The following is a 19,502-nucleotide window of genomic DNA, read 5'->3' on the forward strand; positions in this document are numbered from 1 at the left end:
TGGGGAGAACTTGCTTTACCCTCCATCCAGCTGACCCTTTGCCATTCCTCCCTCCTTTAACGTTCTCCAGGCCAGTTCTTTATTTTGACAGACTTGTTTGATATAGACAATCGTTTTGACGCGCTTTGTTTTTTTGTTATTACCATATTTATTATTTCCCCACTTAAAATGTTGACCACACCCTCTAGCTAGCAGTGACTGTCGGAGCATGGGGCGGGGAGGGGGAGGGGGGAATGTGAGACGACTACTACGTCACCGGCCTGGCCTCTGCAATACTGTGCCCCAAACACTCATAAGCAGAATGTGCCCCAACTAACATGGAATTAAAACTCAAGGCTGCATACCTATATGAAGAGTCTGCATTCGAGTGATTTTCAAATGAGCGGAAGGACGGAGTGACTGATGGTACCACAGGGAATATTTTTTAATTTATAACATTTTTGTAACGCCCAAGCCCAGTGGTATCACATAGTGTGTACCAACAGAGACATGGTAAATATTATGACATTAGCATTCTGGGAGTAGGGTAAGGCTAGTCCTATTTAAGCTACACAAATCAAAGATGTGTCCTAGGTAATTCATGGTAGCAGACTGGGGACCCTCAATGTAAACGTGGGCCATCAACACAATGAATCTGTGCCTCTGTGACGATAATGGCAGTATGATGTATAGCAAACATAACTGTTCCTGGCTCATTTGGCAATTTTTACAAATCTGTTGAAGGGATGGAAAGGGTAAGGTTCTCGACCAGAATCTACCAAAAGCAACCCAAGATATTCTGCCAACCAGGTGAAGGGGAAATCGACTTTACAAGACAGTAACTGAAAGTTAACTCTGGGCTTCGATTCCACTGGACGGAAGTAGTTTGAAGAACAGATGGTATTCCAAAGCAGAAGGCTAGACGTAAATGAATCCACAATGCATCCCTAAAGGCAATGTGATTTTTCTCACTGATCCGGCCCCCTTTGGCATTGTTTGATTCATTAAAACAAAAGACACAATTCCAGACCTGGCAGGTTCACTTTCTGCATAAAATGAGACGAGTGTCTGTAATTATGATGCAGTGGGAAGGGACCACAAGGTAGTAGACAAAAATGGTATTCTCCAAGCGTCCTTCCAGCACATCATTCCTACTATTGCCGAGAAGGCAAAAATCCTGTCAATTTGGCACACAGTAGTGCAGTCAAACCACAAAGCCGAGCTCTTTTGCAGGTGATGAGCCACATAAAACAAAGTAGTGCAATATCGCTCAAATTAAGGATATCTAAACTGGTAAATAAATAACTGCAGGGCCAATGTGTTTTATGCAATGATTTAGAAAGTCAGTTGAAAAATAGTTCTCTCGAGACCAAATCCTTCCGTTTTAGTTGTTAGAACGAAGGCCATGCACAGATGTTTACTATTGTCTATCTCAAAGACAAAGAAGGAACTGCATGTGATAGTTTATTGTGAACAGCATAAATGACAGGGTTTATGCTGACTCCTTGCTGCAATTGTAGTGGTAAACTCAAGAACCCCATGTAACTAGAGATCCTGGGTATCTGCAGCATGTACTTAAGCGGAAGAAGTATGGACCAGCCAAACGGAGAAACCCTAGCACACGCAAGACTTGAATGTCTTGGCTGTCCCCAAAAATTCAGGTCTAATGACATAGCCATACACTGAAAGCTTCAGGGTGCAATCGTCATGTAGGTGCTCTCCCCATAGGGTACCAATGTCACTGCCCCACCCCCGAACATTTTCCTGACGTAGCATTTGACGAGGCAAGGGGGATTTCAAAAAGAATGTTCCCGTGTCTTTCTGTCCTCCTACGTCATGGTGAGCATAACCAACTCCAACAGCATGTTTGTTGCATGCCATTGCATCGTGTTTTGTGCTGGCTATTGTCTACTATGCTACACTTTGTGAATATGATCTTAAAATTGTTTGTCATCCAAACAGCCCTTCAGTGTTGATGGGGCATTGTGCCAGATTTATAAAAAAATAACATGACTAACCCAGCCACATCATCCTGACTATCTATTAATCAAGTTACAAAGGAGTGTGGGAGCCCCTCTACTGAGAATGAACATGGGTCAAATACACTGTTCTATGGAATTACTTCCACGCAGGAGGGTCTACAACCACGTTTTAGCCCACTGCACCCTTCACAGAGAAGACTTATCCATTTGCAGATCAGTCTGGTCCCACCCACAAGGGCAATTCAGCACCGAAATGCTAGGCAAATCTCCTCTGAACAAGAGTACCATCTGTAACGCACATATATTTATTATCGTCCCATAGAAAATGCCCTCTTTTAGCTGAAATAAATGTGCAAGTAGCCACACACCAAATAAAATTGTTTACCCCTTAACTGCCTGGCTTTTGCTCTTGCAGAGGCACAGGCGTTGCCTTGCTGGATGTCGGACAACTTGCTCTTGTGGCTGGACAACCATCAAGATAATCTACTAGGAATGCATACCAGCTGAACCAGCTGCTCACAACAGGCCTGGACAACCAGAGTACATTGGTAGCAAGGGTATTGAGCAAGGCTTTTCAATGATTTTGAATCCTTTCTCACAAACCCATGCTCCTGTTTTTTTCTCAATTGTTTTGTTACAAATAAGGTCTATACGACCTGCTGTGTTCCCAGGGCTCATCTTGTTTTTAATGTCTATCTTGCACTGCTTTATGACCTGCTTCTGTCTCTTGATGTAGGCAGTCATTGTTACCAGAGGACATGCCTACTCCTTCCGAAAGTGAGAAGAACCAATGCTGGCGACTCCAGCTTCCCCCTACATCACAAATAAACAGTGGAACCCCTCCTCGCTCAGAGCAGAAAAACCATATTGGGTATCCCGAAAATTCTAAAAACACAGCTGTTCGCCTAATCTGTAACCCTTCATTTACCTTGCGCCTGTTACCCAAAAGTATTGTATGCCATAATTCCAATGATATAACCTGTAACTTTGCCTCGATGACTCCGGGCTGTATGTGCGCTATATAAATTAAATTGTAATCTCAAGCTTAGCATTAACAAATCTTAGCATTGTAGTCAATTTGGCAAGCTCTCCTTTCAAAACCTTAGAATGTTCCTTAATTGACTTTGCCTAAATAGCCTGCAACTGAACATAAGCGAGTCCATCCCCCCCCCCCCAGTCCCCCACCCCTGTTTAATTCAAAGAAATTGGACATCCATTTCCATTCCTTTTCAGTCAACTCCTGACCTATACCACTTCTGTGGGTAAAAACATTGTGCATCTACTTTTTACTTTTGTCTCATCATGGCTTTATACGTTAGCTACATCATTAGTTAAGCTTTTTATTACATCTGTTTGTTCATTACATCTGTTTGTTCAAGAAAATGCATACCTTCTTTGACTCGAAAATTGATTTGTTGTAATTTTTTCTAAAAATGCTCCCTGTACAAGCCGTGTTGGGCTTAAAGATGGGCACAGTGGCGCACAAAATACTGTTTATGAATTTACCCGATAACTTTAAGAATCCAAGCTCTCTGTACTCCCCTACAAGCTCTCTGTACTACCCTACAAGAAAACAAAGATCCTGTGTCACACCAAATGTGAATATGCCTAAACTTGGCATCAGACAAGACCTGTGCTGTGCAGGGCCCTTTCATGCAGACAGACCTGCCTACCGCCCCACGATCAGACTGTCCTACTAATGTTTAGAAGACACAGCTTTGCACCCATGAATCTACAATCTTCCTGAATTGCCAGCATATGCTCTTTCCACGGTCTATCAACAATAGGTCTAGTCGCGTAGAGTCCCAGTCTGCCCAGGATTTTCTGCTGAGAGGAGCTGCTGCTACGGTGTGCTTTGCTTTTCATTAACTTGACTGGCCCTGTAAACTGGTTGACTCCACCTTTAAAAAGGTGTTGCTGGCGCGGAGTCCCGTAGAGTCCCAGTCTGCCCAGACTGCCTCAAGCCCGCTTCAAGACGGCTAGAGTTCTGGTGAAAACGAAGAAAAGTGCTATCAGTGGAAAAATGGCTGTGCCGGGCCCCCAAACACGGCTAAAGACGCTGTTTGAGTGCCGGCAGTGGAAAATGCAGAAAGTTTCGACCCTGCGCCATCGTCTAAGACAAATGGTGAGGTAAGCGTTGAATTGTCATTATCGTCTTGCATTCAGCTATCTGTGGAAATCGTGACTGTAACACAGGATCAGGAACCCTTGACTCTGCAATCGCTACAATCGTTACAGGTTAATTTACCTGAAACTCTAACTGGACCAAGATCTGCAAGCAGAACCCATGAACCCTTCTCTTCTATTCTGTACGATCATGGGAGCGCTTTGCGTCATGGGTTTCCACACAATATAATTATTGACCCCACGCCATTCCAATCTCCGTTTGATGTTACAGACGTCGAACTAATGGAAATAAAAGTTCCAGCAAGCTCCTTCGAGCAAAGGGACGTGTTTGATCCCCAGTTGAAAGACGATCAGATGAAGTGCACTATGGGCTTGGAAGTGCCTTGTTTGCATTCGTCGACAGAACCAGTGGTTGGAGCTCATTTAGCGATCAGATTGGAGTTGGCTGACCACGGCATCGCGGTTCAATCAGCAACTCCAACGTTGCTCCGCACATGCGTGAGCAAACATTCGCCAACGCAGTTTAAAGAAACGGCTTTTGCTTTCCCATTTGGCCGAGATGAGGCAGGCTCAATTAATCACGCAGCTGTCAATTCTAATGCTGAAGTCAGCTCAAACGGTGCAATGGATGATTTTCAAAAGTCTGTGAATCACGGAACTATTGGCCCATATAGAGCCAGTACTACTATACCTAACAGAGAGGTATATTATCGCCCTAAAATTGACGCACGGATTGCCAACTCTAAAGTTCTTGATGCCTCTCAATCAAGTTCGTCTGACCAACTAAAATTGAGTTTTGATGTTGTTGAGCGAGAAGCTCGTTTGTCTGAACGATTAACTGAAGATTACTTACAAATAAAAGACAAACTGGTTAAAAGCTTTTCGCATCCAGACAAAAGAACATTTGGCAAGGACCACGTGGAGTCAAACCCACTGTAAAAAGTGTGAGCACTGCTGAGGCTCGTGGCCCTATAAACAATGGAGAAAGAACAAGCACCCCGCAGCTAAACAACAAGAGAACAATTGTAAATATTCATGGCGCCAGAGGTGCAGCGAACCTGTCTGTGAACCAACATTGCGATGATCTATCATCTGAGAAGTCAAAAACATTGGAGACGACTCTGTAGTCTCCAATGAAGACCCTCTATCCCAACCACAAAAAGTTCAATCACCAAAAGTGCAAGACCAGCAAAATGAAATGAAGGCCAACATATCAGTGGCAGCCTCAATCCAGATACACAACAATGTGTTAGCTGCTACGTCTGTGGCCTTGCTACCCTTTGTAAAACTGTATGAACAATTAAGTGATTCAATAAGAGATCAAGGAGCACTGATGACTAACCTGGACAATAAATTGTGTGACCTAACACACAGTTTTCAATTATTACAACAAAAGAGCGAAATGGAGCCAAATCTATCATTGCAATGGCAACACAGATTAAGCGACCTAGCAATGAAAGATCATACAAACTCTAACCTCATGGATGCTATTCTTGAATGTATGAAATGGTTTCGCCATCTAGATTCTAATCGGCTGACAATTCCTGCTCCTTATTCCAATCCACTTGGGTGTCGGCACGCCAGGGACAGAGTAAAATCTGCTAAAACAGCCACCCAACAAGAACAGATGAGTGCCACTGTTCCGCTAGCATCTTCGTCTGCTCAAGCTGGTGTGGCGAAGTCAGCAGTTACAGTGGCGATATCTGAAGCTCCTGATAAGATGAAAGAAAAACCTCAGGATCTAACTCTCTCTAGTGTGATAGTGGAGATTGGTACTACTCCAGCGCCAGCGAATGCGGGAAAAATCTCAAAAGAAAACCATTGCAATACCTTTGGCATCTTTATGGGAACTGCAAAGACTTTAGATCTATCTGTGAAAACAATTGACACACAACAAGCCCAAGGTAGCGGCCAACAAACGTCGGCGAAAGCAGAATCCCGCAAAAACTAAGCAGTTTATACGAAACCTGTCAACCCTGCACAAACTAGGCCTCTTTCAGTGGGCGCCCACTGCAAAGATCCAAGCATCCACAGGCGATAAATCCAACCAACAGGGAGAGCCGATGAAAGACAAACGGCCCATTGTTCAACAAGAAATAAACCCAAAAAAAGTTTAAAGTTAGACTATGAATCAAGCGTCAATAGATCTGTGCGACTGGTCAACGTATTCGATCGATGCTGACGAGGATTGCTCAAGAGCGGAAATTGATGGTGACCGAGGTGCATCCTCGCGAGTAGTGTCTCCTGTGCCTGAATCAGCAAACCGATCGCCTTGCGGTTGCAGAGCGAAAAAAAACAATAAAATGAAACAAACCACCGATGGAGGAGTGGATCAGACATCGGGCTCAAGAACTAAACCGAGAATTTTAAACACTCAGCCAAAGGGCGAATCTCATAGAAGAAACCAGTCAAAACGCTGAATCCAAGATCAACCCAAGCGCAAATGTCTAAACAAAATGATCAAGATCCTAAAGTACGCTATGAAAAAAATAACGTGGAAAAAAATTAGACTGGAAAAGTGCGGATTGAAAATATCTTTCCCGACGGAAATGAAGTAAATTTTAAATAGAAGTAACCTGATACGCTTACTTCATGTAATTCCATCACTGCGCACAATCACGTCTGAAGATATCTGAATAGTAGAATACCTTTCGGAGACCTGTTCTGATCAGGTACTACTACATATCTGTTCACAAGCAGTAGAAAAAACACTGCTTTCTGCGAAAGATGAACTCCTCTCCTATGGATTCGAGGTTTCACGCCAAAAAGAAGATTACAGAAAACAGAGGTCAGAGAGCACATCCTCGGTCGAAGACCTCCATACAACGAACGAAAAGCAGAGATATATTTTAAAGGAGGTATTTAAAATCCAGCCTACAGTGATGGGAAATGTCCCTTCAGCTGAAGTGGGTGTAAAAATGGATACACAGCGACGGAAGTAACTAGACCTGCAGAATATAAAAGTGATTTGTGAGATCGTCTCATGGACCACACGAGGCTTTAGCCATCTGTTTCAAGATCTACCCTTCTTCCTGGATAACAACTTTGCACTATGCCTTCAAGAAACATGGTTGCGTGTTCCACCAGCAAGAGATGGTTACTCCATACTATTAAATCCTGCAGGGAAAAAACAGTTTGGCCGCCCTTTCTCGGGGCTATTTATAATGCTCAACAATTCATATGGATGGGAAACAAGTAAAACATACATGCCCAACTTAGTTGTGCAAGGAATCCTAATGGAATTCAAGCCAACAATCTTTGAGGAGCCAAAAAAATTACTCTTGATTAATACCTATTGGAATCCAAAGATGATCTCAACTAGTGACTACTTGGAAGCAATTATATCTGTCATAGATGACTGTCTGCTTAAGTGTCATAAACTACAGATAATCATATGTGGCGATTTAAACTGCTCATGGTTTGATGGTAGTCGGCAGGCAAATGGGTTCATTGCTATCAGAATTTCAAATAAAAAATAAATAAAAGAAACTTCGACTAAAGAACAGAAACATGACTTTAGCCGCACAGTGCACAACGAAAAAAAGCTTCTGCGTAAAGACCTTAGACTGCTCATGCGCATCAAGGACCTAATATAGAATCTCAAATTTAAAAAAAGGAAACTGGTTAAAATCCTTTGTTTTCTTGAGGGATCAGGAAAGAGGAGAACCGATGTTAAAGCTGATCCTAAGTCATAACTCAAGAGAAACTTGGAAGATTCTAAACCAAGGTACATTAAATCAAGACTCGATTCAGTCAAATGGAATTTCGAGAATGAAATGGGAAGATCACTTTTCCAATGTATTCGGATCAACACCAGCGGGCGCACCTTTGCAGTTAGCGGTATGCAGTGATTCCTGGGACGTGATAGAGAACAGTGATGACATCGCTGTCATAATTCAACACCTAAAAAACTCAAGAGCGGCTGAGCCTGATGGCATAACAAACATCATGCTAAAGGAAAAAAAAGAAAATTGGTCCTGCTTCATCGCCTGCCTGTTTGAACTGATTGCAACAGTAAAAAAGGTTCCTGATTCATGGAGAACAGCGGTTGTAGTACCAGTGTTTAAGAAGGGCAGTCGGGACGATCCTGCAAATTATCGCCCGATTGCCCCCCTGGACACTATTGGCAAAATCTTTGCAACTTGTTTACAGCTTAAATTAACTAGATGGGCCAATGGTATGAATTTGTTGGACTGCAGACAATCAGGTTTCACCAAAGGTATGGGGACTGAGGTGAACCTCTTAATATTAAATCTGCTAAAACTGGAGACGCTAAAGAAAAAGTCAGCTTTTTCTTGCATTTATCGACATGCGTCAAGCGTTTGACTCAATAAACCGAGCCAAACTATGGGGAAAGCTGGATAAGTGGAAATGTCCATTATCATTATTACAGCCAGTGATAGCCTTACATTCAAATACCACAATGCGAGTAAGCATGAATGCCCTAGGCGAGTTAACAAATGAAATATCTACAAATAGAGGCGTTAAACAGGGCTGCCCATTGGCAGCCTTACTGTTTAAATTATACATCTCCGACATTTCAACAGCACTCAAGGATGTCTTATGTTTTCCGCCAAAGGTGAATGGGCAACATCTGAGTTGGGCAATCTACGCTGACGACATTGTGTTAGTGGACCTTACACAAATTGGCCTACAAAGGATCCTGGTTCGATTTCAAGCGTACTGTGATGATAATGATCAAACAATAAATGAAAAAGAAACAAAGATTCTAACAATTGGCAAGGTACTAACCAAGAAAGATCGTTCATTTAAGTGGTCTGTTGGTCACGAGAATATAGGAATTGTTACCTCGATTCTATATTTAGGAATTCTCTTTAACAACTCAATAAGAGAAATAGATTGGTTGATCGATCTAAAAAATCGGATGGATGGCTTTTGTCTACCGGGAGCTTGCATAAACATGGAGTATGGCAAATTTACATCAATACCTGTGTTGACATTCTATAAACAGAAAGTCGTCCCAGCAATTACCTTCGGCGCTGAAGCAGGTTGAAACCTAAGTTCGCTTTGCTGGGACACCCGTGAGGGGAAGTTTTGGAGACGTGTACTCAAGCACCCGTCAATGTCTCAATAAAAGCTATTAGACACGAACTTGGTCTTGATTCCTTATATGCTGCGGTGCTATGGAGATCAATTTCAACCGTTAGGATAATACATCTGAATGATCTGGCGCCTGCCTATAGAATCTTGTCAACAACCATGCAACGACCGCATTAAGGTCTGCTCGAAAGTTGGGTCAACAAAATTAAAATAATTGTCGAAGCAGCTGACATGAAATAGGAATTGGTGATGGCTACACCACAAGTAGCAAAAAAAAACTACGCCAGTGGAGTTGGATACCGAACGCAGAAAACCGAGCTGAGATGAAGACTTCATTGGACTTAGGGTTAGCGGCAAACAGCTTAGATAATCTACCTAAATATCTAAAGCAATTTCCGTCCAGATACCATCGTAACAAATTCTTGAGATTACGCTTAAATGCCTACCACATCAAAGATGTGCTTTGGACCAGACATTAACACAACGGATAATATCTGTAGATTCTGCCTGATCACCGCAGAGACTCTGAAACATCTAATAACTGAATGTGAGGAGCTAGTAAATGAGAGATCTTTGTTTTTAGGCAAATATGCTCCTCAGCGGCAATTCTGTGGAATGGTGGTTTAAGATACTATCAAGCATTAATGTCCAGCTAACGTGTCCGGTGATTAATTTTTTAGATAAAATTCTTCCTAATGATGAAATGTCGTGAAAGTCGCCAAAACTGGAAGGAATTGTGGCTGGTTTGACTTCTACCGTGGTTGCTGTTTCCGTTTTTTTTATGGATCTTATTGATGCGTTCTGTTTTGTGTTCTGTTTTGTAAAAAAGATTCTAATAAAAAGTTTAATTAAACTGAAAAAAATTACAATAAAAAAATAGGTCAAAATAGTTGTTGCAACAGTGTTTATATGCCCTCTGAACGATAAAAGCATTTTAATATTGGACAATGATTACACACATACACATTTCTACCCGTTCCTGAGCTAGTTCTATTCTGTTTTGGAGTACTGAAAAGTGTTGGTGTGACGCTGCCAGTTCCACTGCCTGCACGGTCTCTTGCTAACCTTTTGTATAATTTTGAGTGTCACTTATAGAACAAATGTGTTCTGTACAGTTGCATGCCATATAATAACATGTGCTAGGTGAGTTGTAGAAGTTCCAGTGAATATTTCTGATGTTGCTATGGTCCATTACAAACATTGGTATAGTATGAACCTTTTCCTGTAAATAAGCCTTGGTTGCCTCATGAAACAAAGTTGAATGGATTCAGTCCATGCCTATTCTTCAAGGTGCTCAGAGGCTCTATATGCAGTTACAAACAGTTGTAAGTTGTGGTATATTAGTTCGGGACCCATCCTAGGTAATCAGCATCTGGTTTCGTTTTTTTAAGGTGCCTACATGCCCAATAATGAGCTTCTCTGCATTCTGCCTAGCCCGGATTGCATGGATGCAGGCAACTGCTTACCCAACTGGGCTTAAGCAGCCTTCAGCATCTTGCCTGGCATATGGATGCTTGAGGTTCCCAGGGAAGATGACTGTTTCTGCGGATGGTGTATTCAACAACAGATTGATCACTTCTTGCTTGTATGGGAAGGGTGCTTGGTTTTGCACTATCACTTTAGTACCAATGATTACAATTTTCCACTGTGTGGAGATGGCTCGCTTCCTCGTCTGTTGTCATGTAGAAGCCCGCGCAGTGCTTTTTGAGATATCTATCGGAGCCTCATTCCTGAAGGGGTCAATGATACACTATCACCATATGTCTAGGTGCAGTGGGACCTGAATTTGGTTTTGGTGCAACTAATGACTTCTCCTTTTAATACTAGGCACAGCTGCAAATGTCTATTTCTCACCCCTAATTGATGCTTTTCGTTTGGTGCCAATAGCATTGGTCAGGCAGGTAAGTGAGTTACAGGCCTTGATGCCTAAACGCACCTTAAACAGTTTGTACAAAGACTAGGGAAGCTTGTTGGGTAAAGCAGTCTTTTTCTACTTAGGATGCTCAGTGAGTTTCACATCAACTAATCAATGCAGCCCTTGGTGTTCTTTTCACCACCTCACCCATACAAGGCGGAAAAGTCTGCATAGGCTGGTTCCTTTATTGCTAAGTCAGATGAGCATCTGAAGTACAGGCCACACGACTAGAGAAGGTGGCTGTGACTAAACCGACTATCTCCAGGTGGCGTTTGGCATAAATCCAAACTTTCTATGTGGCTGTTATCAAAACTACTCTGGAGAGCTTGTGGTGCATTGTAGGGCTTGTGCAGTTATGAATGCTTTTGATGGAATAGGAGTACAGGGTAGCAAATTTACCAACTCTGCACACATTTGAAAGCATTGCCATGAGGATGCCAGGGCTGTTGCAGCATCTTTGATGGAGAGGTTTGTCCTGGTACTTTCAAGGCCCCGTCGTTGGACACGAAATCCTCTGTAAAAGAATAAGTTTCACTTTATTTTTCAAGTTTGATTTTATTAAGTTTTATCAAACAAAGCAAGTGAGAAACAGGTACGATTCAGTGCCTAATAAAATGCTTGTACCTTTTCTATACCTGTAACTAAGCTTTAAGTGTTATGCTGTGTGCCCAGTTACCTAAGGGTTTGGTGTGCCCTACAAATCAATAAATGAACAAACAAACTTTACATCATATTGGTCCCTTTTACCCCAACCGATCTGTAACTTTAGTCCATAATTTGCATTCTTTTCACTTTCACCCACCCCTCCCCCCCCCGAACAGAGTCTATTTCACTTACTTCGCAACCTGTTCAGAGTATCCTTGTACGTTGCTTGCGGTACACCAATCACATTGTCATAATCCAGTGTCCAGGCTACTCATTTGCGGGACTCAATTCTTTATCCGTAGGTTACTCGGTCACACGCAGTATGCAGTACTGTAAGTTTCGTTGGGTCGAACATTATTCCGGATGTACCGCATTTTGGGAGGAATCCGGCACATATTCATTTTCAAAGTCATTCCACATCAGCTCATTTTGGGCTGTTCTAGGGCAGCAGTGATCCTCTCCATTGTATAGATATTTGTCGCCACCCCAATCCATTCACTCCTACTCGGAGCCTGATGCGCTGTCCATCCAATTACTCAGCAGGCCCTTGCTGCAAGAAGGAGAGGGACCGCAATACCCTTTATTTTGTTCACTTCTCCCTCGCTTTCTTCGCGGCCGAACAGTATTAGGAGGAGTGTAGCAACTCGAGATATTCCATCTAACTGTTTGATCCAACCAAGGACCTCATCCCAATATATCTAAATCTGGGGACATCCCCACCACAAGTGCCAATAGACGGCCCTCTCCCCACACTGGCGCCAGCATAATGGGCTTGTTGTTTGAAACATTTTGGACAATCTATAGGGATCATATTGCCGCCTGCGGAGTAATTTGATGGCATTCAGCTTGTATTGTGCCGCAATAGATACTTTTGAGGCCCCTTTGCATATCTTTTCCCATACATCTGCATCTTCTTCTGTGACAAGGTCCCGCTCCCACCTGTTTTTTAAGTTAATAGTTGACCCCTTCTTAGTGTCGAAGAGTGCCTTATACATGGTGGACACAATCCTTGGGACTACAGGAACAATTTCGAACAGTTTTTCAAAAGGGGTGAGATCCCTCTGAATCTTATCACGCCATACTTCCCTTATGAGGATGCCTTTGCGTTGTAAGAAAGGGAAGACCGGTAACGGGTGAATTCCCAACCCCTCCTCGAGCTCCATAATCGAAAGGAAGACACCACCTCTCCACAACTGTCCCACCCTTTCAAGGCCTGCCACATACCATGATTGAAATTTCGCATGATCTCAGATTTCTTCTCGTATACCCGGAGCCCAAATGTGGCTTAACGGGGAAGGCCATGTGGTGACCTCCTTCATACCCGCCCCTTCCCTCCAGATCTCCCATATCGTACCCAATATAGGATGTGTTCGCAGTCTATGGAGTAGTTTATTTCTCGGGACCCATAGCCATTCCGTTAGCGTGACGGGGGTTAAGCTATGATTGTCTATGTGCACCCATTGGAGATCCTCCCTCCCTCTCAGGTGGGGAATCAATACTCTCAATTGTACTGCACAGTAGTATAGTTTAAGGTCTGGGAGACCCACTCCTCCTTTCTCTTTGGGTAAAATGAGAACCTCATATGGTATCCTCGGTTTTTTCCCCTCCCATAGAAATTATAAAATGGCGGTCCTCCCTGCTCTGAAAAGCGTCTTGTAAGGGGAGCATTTGAAACCGGTATAGGAATCTTGGGAGGCAAACCATTTTAACAGCATTAAGTCTCCCCAACCAGGAGATTGTAAGCTTTTGCCAGATCTGCATGAAAACAGGTCAGCAGATGGGGGAAGTTTGCCTCGTATATATTCTCTAATTTTTTGTCAAGTTGATCCCTAAGTAGCGCAAGATGTTGCGCTCAAGTACCAGTCCTAGCATTGAGAGTGCAGTGGTGTGTTCTGGGGTAGGTTCATATAGAGGACAGTATGGATTTGGATCTATTGAAAACTGTAGAGCGCGCCATATTTTTCAATCAGGCCTAGGGCTCTGGGCATCGATGTCATGGGTTTTTGAACATGGAGTAGAATGTCATCGGCATAGAGGGTTAATCTATATTCCGTTCCCCCAAGTTGCATACCTTCTATCTGATGGTCCACTTTAAGCATTTGGGCCAGAGGTTCCAATGATGGGGCGAACAAGATCGCAGAGATTGGACAACCCTGTCTTGTGCCTCTTCCCAGGTTAAACTATATGGAGTATTCCGAGTTAACCATAACAGAAGCCTTGGGGGAAGTATAAATAGCCTTGATCCCAGTTCTGAGGACAGGGCCCACTCCAACCTTAGCGAGCACTGCTTCGAGGCAGCTCCATTCCACCCTGTCAAATGCTTTTTCTGCGTCGATGGACACTAGAGTGGGATTAGACGTCATAGTCTTCGACTTGTGGATTAAGTGGAGCGTTTTGTGCATTGTCTGCACCTTGCCTCCCCAAAATGAACCCGACCTGTTCAGGTTGAAATAGTAAGGGCATATGGGACTCCAGTCTGGCAGCTAATATACAAGTATAGAGTTTTGCATCGATGTCAAGAAGGGAGATGGGGCAGTATGATCCACATTGTTTAGGGTCTTTGCCTTCTTTGGGGATTACAGAATTTAGCGCCTGTGAAAACGATTCAGGGGCCACACCTGTTTGGAGAATTTCATTGAACAAGTCAACCATAAATGGTAGAAGAGATGAGATAAAGGTCTTGTAGAACCCTGCCGTGCATCCATCATTTCCCTGGGCCTTACCCAGTGGGAGTCTTTTAATCGCTCTCTACCTCATCCGCCGTGATGGGTAGTTCCATCTCTTCAACTGTGCCCCGGGGGAGTTTTGACATGTCTACTTCCCACATATATTGGTCTTTCTCTGTTCCCTCCTGCCCCCTTTCTGATGTGTATAGGCGTTCATAGAATTTCGCAAAGGCTTTAGGGATCCCCTCCACATCTGCTGTATGCGGGTCATCTCCCTCCTCAATGGCAGCCACCCACCTCTCTGCTCGCTGTCCTCGCAGCCTTGCCGCTAGGTGCGCGTCAGCCTTATCGCCTTTTTCATAATGTCTGTTCCCAGCCTCCCATACCCCCCTCCTGGTTACCTCTCCCGTGTCATTTGTCGAAGTATTCCTCAATCTCGCGTGTCATCTCAGTGCAAAAGATTGGGTCCTTCCACAGCGACTCATTGCAGCGCCACTTCGGATTCTTGTGTGGTAGGGCGATAAGTGTCAACTCAACTGTGATTAGAACATGATCTGACCAAGAAATCAGAACTATTTCAGAAGACATATTGCTTATGTCTTTAGGGAGATGCATATAATCTATCCTTGTGAATGTTAAATGTGGAGCCGAGTAAAATATGAACCCTGATTCGTTGGGGTGGGAGGTTCGCCAAGCATCCTGCAAACCACAAACTTGCATCATACCGACCACATCAGCGCGCTGCCATCTAATGGTGTGCTTGCTTCTGGGTTCCCAGCCTGTCTGTCCATAACAGGATCCATCCACAGGTTAAAATCCCTCCCCCAGGATGACATGCCCAGCAGCCTCCAGCATTAACTTCGGGACCATGCGCTTTAGGAAGCGAGTTTGATTCACACTGGGGGAGTAGAGCGTTGCAAAAATGAGTGTATATTTGGTCTCTTGAAGAGCGATCTAAGTGCGCCCTCTTAAATTCCCTACATACTAGGATCTTTTATTATGAGTTCAACCCTTTCACATTAAGTGTACCAGCCCTGAGCAGCCCAGTTTTTGTATCCGGAGGTTGTGATGCTATGTCTATCCCTCCATTTGCTCTGGTCATGTGGTGGCCACATACAAACGCCTCCTAGTAAACACTTTGATTCATCGAACATGTTTGGACATAGTTTTGACTCTGTACTTGCCCTTTTCCTGCACCCCTCCCCCATCTACCCCCCCACCCCCCCCCCCCTTGTGGTGTCCGACCTTTACCCAGACAGATTCGAACCGCCAGTAAGGATTGTGCAACCCACGGTCCCCTCTTTGAATATCACAACAAACAATGAGCCCTCCTGTTCCCCCCCCCCCCCCCCACACTACCCCCCACTCCCTCTGTTTCCGCAAACAACTGAACTTTTGGATTGTTTGGAAGCTATTCTTCCTCCCGCCCGAGTGCCAGCCAGAGGCATCTAAATCAGGCCTAAGTATACCTTCAGTATGTTCCCCAAGGTATCCAGCGGGCCATGCGGGGAACGTGTGTTGGTGCTTGTAGAGTTACCAGCACTGTTTTCATTTCGTTACTTCTCCTAGGTGAGTCCTTTCCCACGACACCAAGTACCTTTCAAACTTGGGTACCCACTGTTCAGTTGCATCCGCTATTTTCCCTCATCAGAGTTCTGCTCCTGGTGAGGCGTTCATCCGACTGTACTTCCTTGACCCTGGTATTTTCTTTCGCCTTGGTCCCCGGATGCGCCTTTGCCGATCTTCACTACCCTCTCCTGGGTTTTGTTCGTCGGGTAGATTCCTCAAAATGTCCTCTATGCAAGTCTTTATATCCTTCTCGGTGTTCAATCGCACAGTGCTGCCTTCCCATTCAAAAGTGAGGAAGAACGGGGATCCCCAGCGGTACCGGACGCCCTTTTCTTTTAGCCATCTCGTCAGGGGTATGCACATTCTTCTCATGGCTAGAGTGAGCGAAGATAGATCTTGAAAGATCATCACTCGTTGTGTCGAGAAGGAGTTGCAGAGTGTTCTTGGCCATATCAAGGATTCTTGCTCTATCGGCATAGTTATGGAACTGCACTAGAATTGTCTTTGGGCCATTCGGTACTCCTCCCGCTCTAGGAATGCGGTCAATTTTTGGTTCATCCACTGTGTCATCGTTAAAGATTTTTAGAATTGCATGAAGAGTTTTTTTTCAGTTCCTGTTCAGTCTCACCTTCACGAATCGGTATGCCAAAAATCTGTAGGTTATTGCGCCTTTTGCGGTTTTCCAAATCGTCCATTTTGAGGCATAATATTTCCTCTCGCCTCTGTCTGTGAGTCTCTGGTCTATTTGGGATTAGTGTGTCGATAGAGGTTTGATTATTCTCCACTCCGTCCAGTCTCTCCGAGTTTATGAATTCTATTTGTTATCCCTATAGCAGCTCTCATGCTTTTCATCTCTATGAGGAGTGCTGCTACATCAGCTTTGGTTGTGGCCGCCCCGGACTCGGCCATCATTAATTTGGGGTGAGAGGGTGTGTCTGGATGATGTGGGATGCAGGAATATTTAGCCAACTTTTGGCGAGTGTCCATGTGTTGAACGTGTTGGCTTCTATGGACACTGTTGTTGGGTTCCTTTTGTAGGCTCCCAGACCAGCCTGGAATCCACGGGTCCGTTCTCAGTTCTGCAGGTTCTGATTCTATTAAGTTCCGGTTTATGCTCTATCCGATGATGGCACCTCGGTCTTATCTCTCTTCAAGAGTGGGATTCTGAGGATGGTACACGTCTCCTCTCGTGAGGGCCCGACCCCTTGAACCATTAAGCTTGATGCTGGGCCAGATAAATCGGTGGTGTTCTGATTGGAGAGGATTTGTTGTGGCGACAAGGCTAAAGTGGAGTTTCATTGTAGGTCCTCAGGATGGAGAAGTAGACAGTCCCAGACTCTGGAGCTCACCGGTGGACAGTTCGGAGCTCCAGGAGTTGTTTGTTGAGAGTCCAAAGCCTTGAATCTTGATTATCACAGAGGAGGGCACACGCCCTGGTTTCAGGGGCCCAACCCTCTTGTTAGCACTCGCAGCAATGTCGATTAGAGGCCCAGGATGGTACCTCTTTGCAGTGTGATTTCCAAAGGAATTTGCGGAGTGTATGAGCACCACTTAGTCTTCTTGTCGCCCCGGGGCGTTGTTACTCATCACAAGAGGGGTATAGTTTCTTTGGGTTCTGGACACTGATCTTCTTCCCATGTGATCCAGGTTCAGGAACTCATGTGGTTTGGGCGTCCGTATGAAAACAGGCACGCGCACATTCCCCTATGGGGGTGGAGAGGCACCACTGCGCGCCCCACTCAGCACTGTGTGCACCGTGCACTATGAGAATTATTTTAGTATCCTAATCGCCTTCTGGTGCGAAATGTGGTGCTGCAGTTCAGTGTCTGCGTGGTCTCCAATACCCGGGGGGCACCCAACCTCATGGTTTCAGAGTGATTCCAGGAGTGGGTTCTTATATATAACCTCTATATGATGCTACTTTAGTTTCGTCCAGACCTTCCAGCGCCCCTTCAGGTCATATGCAGCACTATTACTTGTTTGTGCCTCTCTGGGTATCGGGACCCTTTATCTGCCCATAGTCTGGTTGTGGAGGCGTGGTGCACTTGGTTAGATTTAGGCACTTGTAGGGCTGATGAGCTCAATGAATGCCTGCATTTGCATGGATGAGTTAAGGGGCAGACGCTAGATTCCTCGCACCGCACGAGGTGTTCATAATAATTAAGTCCATTCATCTGAGATTTTGGATGCCCTCTGTGGTATGTGGACAGGTTGCTCACTATGTGCTAGCCGCGTCCACGTTAATCTAGGGTTGCTCCTGAGTATTTAACGTTTTTAAGATGTGTCACAGCACAGGGATTGAACGAGGCCTCACTTGTGATATCAGCTCCACGAGGCCTCACACATCTTTTGTGTTCCACAGGGATCGTGGCCTTTACAGGCATAGCGGGGAGGACTGCCGCCTAAATATCTTGAGCACTCGCGGCGCGTCGGGGAGGCCAGAGGCTATGTGCTTATGGAAGTTCAGAGCACCCCTTCGGGCTAATTTCTTTTTTTTTTTTGTTCCTCCTTTTTTTCTTCAATAAAGAGCTGCTGCAGAGCCAAGGGCTCCTGTCGCAGATTGTATTGGGGTCAGGGGTCGGGGTGGGAAGCCACCAGAACCCACAGGGTGTACCTTCCCTCTGTCAGAGGTCTGTTGGTATGTCCCCTCAGCAGCGCAGCTCCCTCTGCGTCCCTGTTGTGTACGTCGCAGGGGCTTTGGTGCTGTTTACGCCTGTGGGGGTCTTTCCGCGTTGTGGTTTTTCCGATGGCTCAGCTGTATCCTTGGGCCTCCCGGGCCCATGACTGGGCTTTCTTTGAACACAACGTGTGCTGCAGCACTTTCGTTTTCGGGACCTCACATAGCACGCAGTCAGGATTTTGTCCGCGTGGAACTCTGGAAGTATGGCACAGTTCCTCTCTGGGTTTTTTCCATCAGGTGGGGGCATATTCATGTATCAATCGCGTGGGGGTGCGCTGAGGGTGGGGGTAGAGTAGTGGGGGCTCAGACCACTTTCCAGACCTGTGGGGCAGAGCTCACGCGGAGGTTGCTATCATCCATGCGCTCCCTAGTGGCCCTATACGTTTCAATTTAAAACTCTAATTCGCCTCTAAAACAAACACTGTCCTCTGGGCCATCTTCAGATTTTTACTGCACGCTTCAGTGTTGGGAGTCCTCGAGTTTGCACTCTGAGCTATTTGTATGTTTTTTTGTGTTTTCCCACGAGAAAAGTTCAATTTATGTTGCAAAGATCTCTTGTGCTCTTTTCTCATCTGCTGGCAACAGGGATCCATTGTTGAAGTTCTGTGCCCCTCAAGGGCAAAGATTCATTGAAGTTTCTAGAAGGCCATTTCGGGCCTACACTGCGCCCTCTGACCATGTCTGAGAAGGAGAGAAGGACACTCTTCTGGTTCTGCACCAAATGCGCGCTACGGAATGTGTTTGTGGAAGACAAGCACCTACAATACCTCTTATGACTGCACCTGGTCCATAAGGAGATAGTGTGAGATATGCCAAGGTTTCTCTAAGATGACAACAGCATAGTAGTCTGGTGGCATGGCTTAACTCGAACAAGGCCT

Source organism: Ambystoma mexicanum, chromosome 8 (assembly GCF_040938575.1).
Source record: "Ambystoma mexicanum isolate Mex_15411 chromosome 8, UKY_AmexF1_1, whole genome shotgun sequence".
NCBI lineage: Eukaryota > Metazoa > Chordata > Amphibia > Caudata > Ambystomatidae > Ambystoma > Ambystoma mexicanum.